The following is a 7,035-nucleotide window of genomic DNA, read 5'->3' on the forward strand; positions in this document are numbered from 1 at the left end:
AAAAAAAATCACTTTAATTCATTGCTTCCACCTAGGTTCGCACCCGGGTGAAGCAAGACTTCACTTCAAGAGCCCACTTTTGGCCCTCTCTCCCAAAAATACCCCTCAACCTAATTAATTAAATAATTAATTGTATATTTAGGATAAATACAATACTACCCTTAGCCTGGAAAGAGACTATTTTACCCCTAGACCCTCCAAACCTAAGATTTTCCCTTTTTAAGTCCAGTAAACACTCCTTCAAGTAAATCTTCGTATTCGAGAGCGCTACATGGTTGGACCTAACCTTTCCAAGATCAACTAGCTCCCCAAGTTGGTTTGCTTGTCTATAGCAAGGTTTTCGAGGTCTAGTTTTACGCGCATCAATCCGTGTGAATCCTGGTCTAATCATAGGCATTCTTGACACATTAAGCATTTCTTATCTTATCCATTTTTAAGGTTGTTACATTATCCCCCCCCCCCCTTAGGAACATTCCTCCCTGAATGACACTACTCGTTAGTAACAATAAGTAAGTCATCTATAGAACGTACGCATGCATGGGTAATATAATACTCCCTATTGGTGAATATCCGATTCATATATTAACATGACGGTGCACATCCTTGAAACCTACTAGTAGTTTCATAATAATAGACTAAGGAACTCTTTCCTAAGCTAGTCTCATCAAAGCAGACAACATAAGTAAACATATAAATCATACAAATCAGCAATCAACATGATGTCTCAAACATATTAACCTCATACTAGTGCATACACACCATACACAGTCAAATACCTGAAGGACTAATTAAGGCTACTCACTCGAGACTTCACCATAGGTGCCTTACCCTGCACCCCTAGACTTGAGTGCGAAGAATCGTTGCCTCCTTGGAGCCTCTTCACTTGGACCATTAGGTTGAACTCTCTCCTTCCCTTGTTCTTGACTTCTTCTATTCGAAAAATCATTTACCATGTGACCCGATTTGCCACAACTGTAACAAGCGTTAGTTCCCATCATACACTCTCTTACATGTAGACAACAAGAATTGTTGTTCGACACGCTCATAACACCAAGAAAATCAGACATTAGGAAAGACATGATAAGATCAGAAGAAGGGAAATTTTCCTACGCATCATGCAGTCTCTAATCCAGGATAGCGGTGCACTTCACTACCATGACTTAGAAACCACTCAATGTGGTTGATGTGAAATTATTATTTCTGTAATTTAACCTAGTGCTCTAATACAAACTTTGTCACGACCGGAATCAAGACCCCAGACGCTGCATATCCATAAGTTCGGTCAGAGACTGGTGCAGGACAGGCTTTTCTCCAATTTTTTAAGTGTGGGACGATAGTGGCGTCGACTCCCCATCGATCCACACACGGATCGTAGCCTGCACCTCCTCACTCCGTCGATGATTCCAGAAACTATGCAGGTAAAGGGACCTTCTCCACCAGCCTAAGTGTGGGACGACAGTGGCATCGACACCACGTCGATCCACACACAGGCCGTGGTTTATCCCGTTAGTGCACACTGCCAGGCAGTGCTGCATCAAACTGTCGGGGTCCTCCTCAAGGGCCCTTGGTAGGTTATTGGGGAGTCGTAGGCTAAGGCACACTATCATCCCTTTGAACCAACTTCCTGAACATTTTTGACGTTTTGGTTCTTAAATCTCCTAAATGACCTATATTCATTAAAATGGACTAATAAACAGTGTTTAGAATTTATGACACCTATGTTAGGCTTTACAATGAGTCTTGGATTTTCAAGGTGTTACAAGCAACCTCCTTAATTGATACGAAGCCAAATCCGCCTTCTCCCTAGAAGTCACCCCCATGGCAGTCAACACCTTGTAAACACCATCAAGAAACTCTTAGGGATCCTCTTCCACCTAGAGCCAAGAAACAAATGAGGATTCATCCTCACAAAATCTCTCCATATATATGTCATAGTTCTTTCCACAACATTCACTCTAGGCTCAGTATCCATATTCACATGAGTAGTCAAATCTCGGGCTAAAGCAAGTAAAGCCTCTCTATCTCCCCATAAGTCATTTCCGGGGGAACAATCGAACCATCATTACCTCCACCCAATATAGGTACTTGATCACTTTGAGCATCTTGAGAACCTTGAGAACTTGCTCAACTTGAGGAGGAATCTCCTCATTATCACTTCCCTCTTCCAACCCTCTAGCGGCCATTCTTCTAGTATTCATCTTCGTATAATCATAAGGAGAACCACAAGAAAAGAGTACTGATAACTTTTACCCTACGGCACGACATAGGAGTAGAAAAGAAGGGAAACTCTATCGTCCTATAGCCTCTCGCCCATAGATGTGTCGCGACTCACACAGATGGTCAAGACTCTACTAGACGTGACTTTACGAGACTTTTGGATTCCTACGACCTCATTCATAACATATGCTCTGATAGCACTTTTGTCACGACCCGCATGTATACCATAGAAGGTAGGATATTCTTAGATCATGGCACGGAGTACTAGACCTCTCAGAGGTCTTGTACAAGACCTTTAACATCATTCATTGCATACAGGTATGAAAAGTAGTGCGGAATTAAAAAATTTCACAATATTCAAATACTCTTTTGAAATCTCTTTCATATAAAAATCATAGGAAATACTAAGTCTGATATCATCAAATCTTTGACACATGAATACTTGGGACACGGACTATATAATAGAAATATAGAACTACAAAGTTTATTAAAATACTTCAATGAAAGAAACCAAAGATATCTATCCCCTCGAGTCAAATGAGGACATACTTCAACTTTCTTGAAAGAACCTATAATCCAAACTTTGCTCCCAAAAGCACCTTCACCTATGAATCACATTAGAGATAGATAAAATCATGGAATTAGTACAAACACGTGTTATAAGTGTGGAATAATGCATAAAAATCATGAAAATGGACAATTATTGAAAACATGCTCTTTTTTATTAAAACATAATAGTATAAGCATAAGAACAACATTTAACACCTTAGAAACACATGATATAACACTTAAGCAATTTATCATAGTTTTAGACAAACATTACAGTAAGATAATTCAAAGTGAATTCCTTCACTGTTATAGAGAAGTTCCTCAACTTCACATTGGACACTTTCAAGCTTCAAATCTCCTCACTAAAAGTTATCCTAAGACTCACTTAAGTAAGACAAAGAGAGACCGCCCATACACCCTCTCTAGGAACACCTAAATGATCCTTAAGACCACCTATAATGAGATGTACACACTTACAATACACCACACACATAAACATGAGATTCTCCTATCAAAGGTGATTCTAAGGTTCACTTGAGTGAGTTTGAAGCGACCGCCCATACATCCCTTCACACAAACTTAAGAGATCCTTTAGATTACCTAGGATAAGATCATTCTCACTTAATATAACAACATACATGTAATATGACATTCTCCTTCCAAAGGTTATCAAAAGACTTACTCAAGTAAATCAAGAAAAGAATGTCCATACTTGACTTTTTTAAGATTACCTAAGTAATCCTTAAGACTAACTAAGTTTGGATCATGTATACTTAATCAACCAACTTACCTAACTAGAGTCATTCTTAAGACTTATCTAGGTAAGATACGAAGTGACCATTCATATGCCCACTTCACACCTTAACTAGACAACCCTTAACTACTTTAGATAAGTACTTATTCAGTTAACATGCTTTTCTAACTTTAGTCATTACATTCATTAGTTCATTTAAGATATATTCATTGTATAAGGAAATTCAAGTAATGGTCTTGGAAAATACATAGGGACTCTCACTAACATCTTCGAGGCCTATTGTGCAATGTCTAGATAGCATCCCATATAACCACCTAAACTTCATAGAACATCTAATAAGTATCCCATATGATGAGAATAGGCAATAACCGATATAGAACATGGTAGAAAAGCATGGAATTCGGAGTTGTATCCTACTCCGATGTAGGGTATTCTACTTGCCAATGGTAGAACTTGTACACATCCCATGTAGGCACATGGTTAAGGAATATGAAGGGTTTCTTTGACCTCTATCCTCATTATTTAACTATATCTAGTTCCCTTACCATACTCACTCGGTGCTAGCCTTTGTTCTCATAGAGTAATTCAAATTAAGGATAACATGAACAGGTTCCGTATCTAGTTCATAACTCAATCACATTCACCCTACCAAAGAGGTCCCCTAGGGCTACCTTTCAATGGCGTAGAGGATATCTTAATGACTTTCCTCTGGATAATTTCATGTCTTTCCATCCAACCAACCATAAGTCCACCATTCATACAAGAAGGATACCATTACGACTTTCGACTTCAAGGATCATAACCTTACCACTTGGTTTAAGGTTCTACATAAAGGATCTTCTTAGCATCATTCAAGGTCTCATATCATTCATACATACAATATTAAGAGGCATTAGCATCCTAAGTCAAGACATCTCACATTCACATTCATACATTTATCAAGTAAGGGACACTAGTCTATAACACAAGACACACCAATACCTCACTTTAACACACAGTGCATATCTTTTTAGAAACACATAGAAATAACCATTATAATCTATAAGTCATCCTATACACTACTATAACATCATCAATATAACCATTATAGACTAATATAGTCAAATAGGAAGAATCATGCATCAACTCTAAGACTACACACCTAAGGACAGAGTCATAGTCTAACATGATCACCTAACAACATCAATGGATTAACACATACATTCACCATAATCACAAGTAGGTGGATATGATCATAATTCATATAAATCAACTACACAAACAATCATAATATATCAATTAGTGCCGACAAGTTCATGATCATCATAATACATAAAGTAACATTGATGAGACCACATAATTCACAAGTAAAGCACATAGCACAGCCACCATAAGTGGAACATATCAATCACAACATAATTCAAGACCTACATTACATAAAATAAAGAGAATTAGGGCAGCGTACCACCAATCCATTCTCACCACTTCAATGCATAGCTAAATTATCCAATACCATACCAAAAGGCCCTTACCCATTACCATTATCATCAATTCAATACAAAGATCATAATACTCAATGAATACAAATAAATTCAATATAGATTTATCAATATAATACATCCTATACATCAACCCAATACAATTCCTACATCATTCAATAGCCCAAAAGGAAACTACACTAGAATTAATAAGCATTGAGACATAATCAAGTCACCCACAAAATAGTCAAAAACTAAGGTTCATGAATTACATGGGTCCATAGATTTTTTAGGTTAAAATAATCAAATTAACATCAATTAAATCATAATTCAGTAATTAAAAATATTTTATGCAAGAACCAGTGGCTAGATCACAAAATAAGAGAATTTATCTTTTGATAATTTTTGAAATCATTGAAATTGACTCCTTGAATGGAAGAGAATTTACAGATGAAAAGTCATAACATAATTGTGATGAAATCACACTGAATTGATGGATAAAACATGAAAAACTTGTCTTCTTCCTTGGAGCTTCAAAGCTTCATCAATGGAGGATTTTGGAGAGAAACAATGGAGAGGTTTTGTTTTGGACTTGAGGGTTCTGAATTGTAGGGTGAATATGGGTTTAAATTGGTCTAATAACTGCCACAAACTAGACCCTAAAATATCCAAAAGACCCATCAACTTATAGGAACTTTTAACCAACTCAAACACAACTTAAATTTCTGGAATTATCGTCGGGAAACAAGTCCGCGACGTAGAGCTTTTCCTGCATCATTTTCTTAAATTAAATCCCAAACCGGTGGAGTCCGTGATGCGGAGAAACATTTTTGATCTTTGTGTACCAAGTCCACGACGCGGACTGGCTCCCACTAAGTGCAATATGTTGTTGCCTTGGGCATCTTGCTAGCCCAAGGCTTGGGTCCTCCTCTAGGAACCTTTCGTCGATCCTTCAGGCGTTTTCCCCGAATGTTTCCACTTCAATTACACTCATATACATGTTAGGAACCTCTCACATCAATTTTACTTCAAAATAACACATAAAACTTGACGAAACACACTAAGATACACAAGGTCGTTTCAAGGCATACCTTTGGAACGTCATGGACGTTCTTGGACGTTTGACCTCCAAACTTCATGAAACGTTATATACCGCCTATAAATACTATTATTAACCATTTTAGGACTTTTATATGCCGCCCATAAATACTATTATTAACCATTTTAGGAGTTTAAAACTTCAATACACAAACGTTAGGCTCTAGTTACACCTAAGTCGTTTTAGAGGTATTACATTTACACAATGTGAAAGTTCATTCCATAAAGGCACAAAATCACAAACTCTAAGTCATTGTATTTTTTCTCTATCACAAAAAGACATACCACATATTATTTAGAATACTAACAATAAGGATAAAAATTTTGTACAGTTTATTCCTATATAACTTTAAAGTTTATAGAAAATCAATAGTACAACCCTTCCTTATTATGTGAAGTTTTCATATTCTTCAAACCAATTGCATAATATAATTTATTCAGAGTAGAAAATTACAAATGTTTTTAGTCTACAACATTCAAACACAATAAAATTCACAAGGAGTACAAAACTACAAAAGTTTTTTTCCAAAAAGAATAAAACATATTATTAGATTATCACATAAAAATATTTTTCTTTCCAAATAGTATTCCAACTATAACATTCGGTCATACTATTTTATCAAACAAAATTATGCATATCTCATTTTGCAAAAAAGTAAATTTTAAAGACAACACTATTTAACAAGGAAATTCATTTAAAAAACATATGATCTGCAGAACTTTTCCAAAGACACACATGATAAATATCAAAATTGTTAACCTTTAAAAAATATTTTCCTCCTTAGATAATGTAACGACCTGTTTAGTCGTTTTGAGCAGCAGATTTTATTTCTGGAAAAACTGGCTGAGTCGATGGATCCCACGACGAACCGTCATGGACACGACGGACCGTCGTGGGGGTCTCGTTCCAAAAAACTTAGAATTCTGAAATTTGGGTACTGAAATCGACTCTCTGAACTT

Source organism: Solanum pennellii, chromosome 3 (assembly GCF_001406875.1).
Source record: "Solanum pennellii chromosome 3, SPENNV200".
Lineage (NCBI taxonomy): Eukaryota > Viridiplantae > Streptophyta > Magnoliopsida > Solanales > Solanaceae > Solanum > Solanum pennellii.